We start from the raw sequence: 7,191 nt of genomic DNA on the forward strand, positions 1-7,191 counted from the left end.
TAACTCACAAGGTAGAAAAAGAGACGGAAGCCACAAAGAGGAGGAGACACTTTGATCATTACAGGAAGTAGATAGTGTATTTCTGCATTTTGAGAGCTGAGAGCGTGAGAAGAAGACAGAGAGAAAGACAGAGAAGCACGATGGTTGAACTCAGATGGATTAAAATGTTTTTATTTCTGATTCTGGGGCTTCAGTTTACAGGTAAGATACAAGAATCTTATTATATAACTTTTATTTTACTGAGACAGTCAAATAAGCTGTTTGTGTTTAACATTCACACTACAGTCATATTCTCATTTCAGTTTATTCATCACATTTTTACAACGTAGTAAAAAGTGGAGAGGTTGTGATATGTAGCTCAACAAGCTAACAAAGTCCTGTCAACACAACTACATTTCTGCACATGCTCAGTGGCCTCACACACAACTGCTGTCCAAAAGACTAGAGACAAGGTCTAAGTAACCACTAAGTAGGTTATTAGTGATGACTGATTCATGTACACACTTCTGGGACAAACACAGAGCAGCAAGCACACCAGTTATCATCAGAAACATACTGCTGGAGTCTCACTGGTGATTTTCAGAGATGAAAGTATTCTCTTTGTCTGGTGCCTTGATAAAGTTTGGCCTGTCTGTGACTGTGAGCCTCGTGTGGTTGTAGTGTTCATGTCGTCATATCAGAGCTCTGCTGCTGTTGTACCCACATTCTCACCAAAACACTTCCCCTCAGTTCTCAGAATAACTGACCTCAAAGGTATAAACAGGAAATAACAGGTGTCAGACCACTAGTCACCATCTTATCTGTGTTCTTTCCATTTGCTGCAGTATCACCATGCTGCACCACTAGAGTCCAATTCTGTCTTCATGTTATTCTGTTTTCTAAAAAATATTGTCTTTAAAAAAGACTAGATCGTTTTTCGTAATCAATAATCTTCACACATTCAACGTTCTCAGTCCTTTTCTGTGACTGTGAGCCTCGTGTGGTTTTGGTGTTTATTAGGTCATCATTGGAGGTTAAAACCTGCAGACCTCTGCTGCTGTTGTTTCCACGTTGTCATGGAAACACTTCCACCTCAGTTCTTAGAAACTGACTTCAAAGATACAATGAGGAACTAACAGGTCTCAGACCTCTGATACACCATCTTATCTGATTGACTCTTCATCTGTCTGTTCATGTGTGTCAAACATCACCATGAATCCTGTCACTACTGAATCCTAATTCTGTTTAAAACATATTTTATAATTCTATTTATCAGACATTACAGTCGGAAACACAGAAAATGTCATTTTTAAAGGGTAATCATTGGTCATACTGGTCATACTGGTCATACTGGTCCTGTGCACAGAGAAGTGTCACATGATGAGGTCATGGTTATAAACATGAAGTACTTTGAAATGCAGCAGTGGAAAGGAAGTGTGTTGTGGTCTTGGTGGTGAGTGGGTGGATACATTCACCCTTAACTACTACAATATCTAATCCTTTTTGTATTTTCTCTTAGCTGATTAAAATATAAGATCGTATATAGGTATGTGAGATTATATAAAAGTACTGCAGATGTGAGTGCTAGCATTCTCATAAAATATAAAAATGTGCAAATTTAGAGTGAATAAGCTCCATTTACAAAAGGTAACTCACAAGTGATAAAAACTGTCTCAAGCCACAAAGAGGAGGAGACACTTTGCTCATTACAGGAAGTAGATAGTGTGTTTCTGCATTTTGAGAGCTGAGAGCGTGAGAAGAAGACAGAGAGAAAGACAGAGAAGCACGTTGGTTGAACTCAGATGGATTAATTTTATTAAGAAAGTGAAATAAGCTTAATAAGTTTCTTTCTAACATTGACACTACAGTCATATTCTTAAGAAATGTTATTAAATAATTTTACTGAGACAGTCAAATATACTGTTTGTATTTCAACAGACGTCTTATTTCAGTTCATTTATCACATTTCTTTCCCAAATTCTCAACAGCAGTAACTGGACAAACTCTCCTCGACATCACTGTCAGAGATGGAGATGAAGCCACTTTGTCCTGTGAAAATGTGATGACTGATCAGGATAAATGTGACAGGATTGACTGGCTCTTCAGTGATTCAACAAACACACCAGTAGTAGTGCTGATTAAACGTGGGCAGATTGGTGAAAAAGACAAAGCTAAATCAGACAGACTGAGTGTTACAGCGGACTGTTCTCTGGTTATAAAGAAGGTCACAGTTGAGGATGTTGGTTGGTACACCTGCAGACAGTTCGACAGATCAGGACAACATAAAGACTCTCGGGTTTATCTGTCTGTTGTTAGCAGTGAGTATTTACATCATAATGTTTTCAGATCAAACTGTCTTGTTAGAACAATATACTGAAACATTACAATAATTATGATTACAGTGATGAAGTTAATTTGACTCTTGTTGTCTTTCTCTCACAATATCTCCATCTTCACCAGTGACTGAACATAAGGACAAGGATGAGGTGAAGTTAAGCTGCTCTGTGTCGATATATGATTGGTGCAGATACACAGTGAAGTGGCTGTATAGAGGAAGAGACTGGGACATAAATACCAGAGACAAAACTACCTGCTCAGTCACTGCAGTCTTACCAAGTTCTCATTTTATTTACACATCAAATTATAAGTCTTTGCAGTGTAAATTCACAGATCTCAACAGTAAACATGAGCAGCTGTATAACTTCAGTCCTCAGTTATCAGGTAAGAAACCAGGTGAGAAGATGACGATCTGTTTAAAATCACTTTATTCTAACATGAAAAAATTACAAACTTTAAATATTTCATCAGTGTTCATTCTTTGGTTGCTGCAGATGCTAAACGATGCATGCTCTTACTGAAACACTTTGTGATGTTGTTTAGGACCAGATGGGAAAGGAAAAGCATCAACAACTAAGTCACCAACAAAAATGACAAATGATAAAAAGATTGAAAGCAGGAGAATTACAGATACGGACACACCGATGCCTGACACACATGATGATTCAACTGTATTTAAAGGTAGAAACTCTGTCTGTGGAATTATTATGTTTCCATGAACTGCTGACAGACGCTTCATTGTGTGAAATGTGAAATATAACAAACTACATTTGTTCATTTGATGTATTTTAAATGTAGAACGATGTGTTTTTATTTAATTATTTTAAAGTTTGTTGGTTTTAATCAGAAGGTAAGCAGTAAAGTCATTTATATGTTTTCAACATTTTATTTAATGTATTTAACCACTGCTGGCGTCAGAAACATGTGTAAACAGCTGTGTTTATATCCCTCCACTGGTGACCAGCTGCTGCTCATATCACATTCAGATTCCTGACACTTACTTACAGAAACTAAAACAGCTTGATGGACTGAAGTGTAACGTTATCTTAAGTGGCACAGCTATATGATAGATAACTTCAAACTCCCGACATTATAGAAAAAATGCATACACACAAATAAAAAAATCCTCTTCATTGTCTCTTAACTCAAAGAATATAGTTTGAATTTGAGACACAATTATTATAGGTCAAACATGCATTGTGGTTTAACCCTCCTGTTGTGGTTTTGGTTTATAAAGCATAAAGTATAAATTATCACCCAATTCTGTGTAAGACCTGAAGTGTGCCACTACCACATGTTTTATATAGAACTAAAAGTAACTGAAACACATTTGATTTCAAGACAAAAAAACAAAGACATGACAGTAATGTGTCTCACTTACTTTTCAGAGCCTTCGTTCACTCTTTGGTGGTTGTTAATCGTTGTGGCTTCAGCAGCAATCATAGTACCTGCTGTTGTTGTGGCCATCAGACGGAAGAAAGCTACAGGTGAGAAAGACCACAGATTAAACTTTTGGTAAAACCTGAATTGTCAGTGTTGAATTTAAAGTCAACTCTCTCTTTTATCTTTCAGGGAACAACACACAGATGAGTCAGGGACTGAGTTTAAACCCTGCAGTGACTCAGTCTGGTTTAGAAACCAGTCAGGACACGGTGAGATCACAAACTTCACCAGTACAACATTACACTTACTTATATTTGTTCCCTAAAATGTGTCAGTATTACAGAAACTCTTGAGTCTAACTGAACTGAACTGAAGAGGTGGAAGATTGAGTCCATATAAATCCAGATGTTACTGAGCAGTCATCATGTTGTTTTCACTGTGTAGGTTGATCCTGAAGATGGTGTTTCCTACGCCTCCATCAGCTACACCAAGAAGACCAACAGTAGAGCCCGGGTAAGAAGTCTGATTACTTACACTGGTGATGTTGGTGAACAAAGAAAAACTATGAAGAGAAGTTCTGATACAAATGTGTTTTCAGTTTATGGACTTTTTCTGAAATATTGGATCATTTGAAGTTTGGAGGGAAAATCACTATTTGGTGGAGCTGTTAACAACTCATAGACATCTGAAATGTGAGCCTGACTACACACTGCTATTCGTAAGACGTCAAAAGACAAAAAGGATGGAAACCACTGGCATGCTATGATGAGTAATGTATGTGTATTGTTTTCCAGGTTCGTGGTGATGATGATGATGATGATGATGATGCAGTGACTTACAGCACTGTGAAAGCTTCCTCCTCTTCAGCTGGAGCCTCCATTGATCTCAGCAACCTCTACGCTACTGTCAACTAACCCAACCAATAAGAGACCACAGTATAGTTACAGCTCCTCTCATTACTTTCCTTTTTACATTGATGACTGATCAGTTAACTTTAGCTGAATTAATATTATCCTGTTACTTCTCATTTTTTACATGAATGTTTGTTTTTATGATGAATTTCAGGGTTTATTATTGTTGTAAGCGCTTTATTTGTCCAGCAGGGGGAGTAGTGAGTTAACTAGTAGCACTGTGTGTAAAGGATGCTGCCTGGAGTGTAAATAAGCAAAATACATTATATGATACATGTTGGTTGATAAACTTGCTGTCAGGCACTTTAATGTGTTAGTGTTGTAGTTAAAGATGTTTTAGTTTGAACTATTTACTTGTTTTATATCATTTTTAAAGTATTACCTGGTATTGTTTTATATGCAGTATTTTTTTTTACATGAATAGTTGAATTCTTTACATAAAGAAAGAATCATAACATCACTTTGAGATATTGACTGTTTTGATGATGATTTTCAGGATTTATTGTTGTAATAGCTTCATTTGTCCAGCAGGGGGTGTAGTGAGTTAACTAGTAGCACCGTGTTCAAAGGAAGCTGTCTGGAGTGTAAATAAGAAATGTTCATATGTTTTGTGTCCTGAGACACTTTTTAAATTGACAAGAATATTAACATCTGGATTTTATCTCTAGTTATGTAAGAACCATAGTGTGAGTTTTATTAAATGTCTTTTGCTGCATTAAGTCTCTAACTTTCTCATGTTTTAACTCATTTAACTCCCTTAAATCTGCTTCAAGTGGAAGAATTTAGACTTTAATTTAGACTTTTAAGACTTTCTTGGCTAGTTTTTAAGTTGCAGCAGCTGCAGCTCAGTTTCATGTTTAAATGTACAGAAGAAATCATTTTAATGTTCATTTATCATTGTTGTTAACATGTTTATCAGGAGTCCATCATGTGTTTGGTTTGAATGAGTCTTCCTGCAGTCAGTAACAGTCTTCTCTTTATGATATAACGTAATAGTATAATATACAAATAAAGAAGATGAAAGGTTTTTACCACTTAATTTTACTGTGTTTTGTAATTATTTCATTTACAGTTTTCTGACTGATTATGAAAGAGGGATATTCTTAGCTATTCTATCACACTTCTAAATCTCATCTTTCAATCTCTAAAATGTGTCTAAATACAAATAGAAATACAGTCAAAGTTACCTGACAGTGCACAGAAATGCAATAACTCAATATACATTCAGCAGTGTTAAAGCACATGACGATGTATCGTGATCACAGACTGCATATAAAGGTGGATGTATCGAAGTGTGACGTCACCCATCAGTTTGTACTGGAGCCAGTTTGAAGCATCAGACTGTGGCAGTTACAGCTTGATTGTAATGAGTGTAAATACATTTCATGCAGCTTCAATGACCAAAGCCACCTCTGCAATGTGCATACAGCATGAAAAACCTCCAAATCAACCTGGACTGAAGCTCAAATTAATTAATGTATCTTATGTATGACCGTGCACTGCTGGAAACCAGATATTAAACTAGATTTCAACAGAATTTGACGAACACATCTTTGCGTTGGCGTCTCTTCCTGTGAACTTCTTGTGTATCTGATTCTTATCTGGTCATCATTAGACCTGCAGAGCTCTGCTGCTGTTGTTTCCACGTTCTCACCAAAACACTTGACCCATCTTTCATTTCTCAGATCAATAAATGAAATAAAATCAGCAACTAAAAGACTCTGACCAATAAAAAAACGTTATTTTATTTTTTATTTTTCCCCTAGCAGCTATGGCAACACCATGATTGCAGAGAGTTGCATAATTACAAACATTTATCTTACATAACAATCTTCACATGTTCAACTTCCTCAGTTCTCGTTTTCTTCCTTTCAGAAGGTCAAACATTGACAGAAATGCATAATGGGACTGTAGTGTGCACAATATGAGCCTTTATATGACAAAAAATATGAGCCTGAAAACTGTTGTCAACAAGCCATTCTGAAAAAAAGAACAACACTTCACTAATGAGCAATTATAGGCCAATATCAAACCTTCAATTTTAAAGTCAAATCATGAAAAAAGCAGTTTTCCAACAGCTGAACAACTGATATTTTAACGGTGGCAAGATGTCAGTGTTACTGGATCTCAGTGTTGCATTTGACATGGTAGACCACAAAGACCAAGAAAGTGGATCATATCATTCCAGTTCCAAGATCTTCATACTGGCTTCCTGTCTGTCAAGGAATACACTTTAAATACTACTGTTGGTTTACAAAGCATTGAATGGTTTAGGACCAAAATACATTTCTGATGTGCTGCAACGTTATGAACCATCTAGACCTCTCAGGTGGTCTGTGACAGGTCTGCTTTCTGTTCCCAGAGTCAAAACTAAATCTGGATACAGCGCAGACACACAACATACTTTAAACTACTTTATGCTCATTAGATGTTGCTGTTATGTGATATATGTCTTAACCAATATTGGAGCATCACAGAAAATGTCAAAGAGAAATCTCATTTGTCTTTAAATGTAAATACATGTCCTGTACACAGGACGTGAGAAACCAATATTTTCATATTTTTTTAAATACTAACTAAA

At 36.3% G+C, this 7,191-nt stretch overlaps 1 long non-coding RNA gene across 1 annotated transcript; it reads left to right on the plus strand.

Annotated features, from left to right (window-relative positions):
- Nucleotides 1-3,897: 3,897 nt before the first annotated feature.
- LOC133998092 (uncharacterized) lies at nucleotides 3,898-4,758 on the plus strand. Its single transcript, XR_009927331.1, has 3 exons — nucleotides 3,898-3,968; nucleotides 4,144-4,212; nucleotides 4,494-4,758. It is a non-coding gene; the product is annotated as an uncharacterized LOC133998092 (long non-coding RNA).
- Nucleotides 4,759-7,191: the final 2,433 nt, after the last annotated feature.

Source organism: Scomber scombrus, chromosome 17 (assembly GCF_963691925.1).
Source record: "Scomber scombrus chromosome 17, fScoSco1.1, whole genome shotgun sequence".
Classification (NCBI taxonomy): Eukaryota; Metazoa; Chordata; class Actinopteri; order Scombriformes; family Scombridae; genus Scomber; species Scomber scombrus.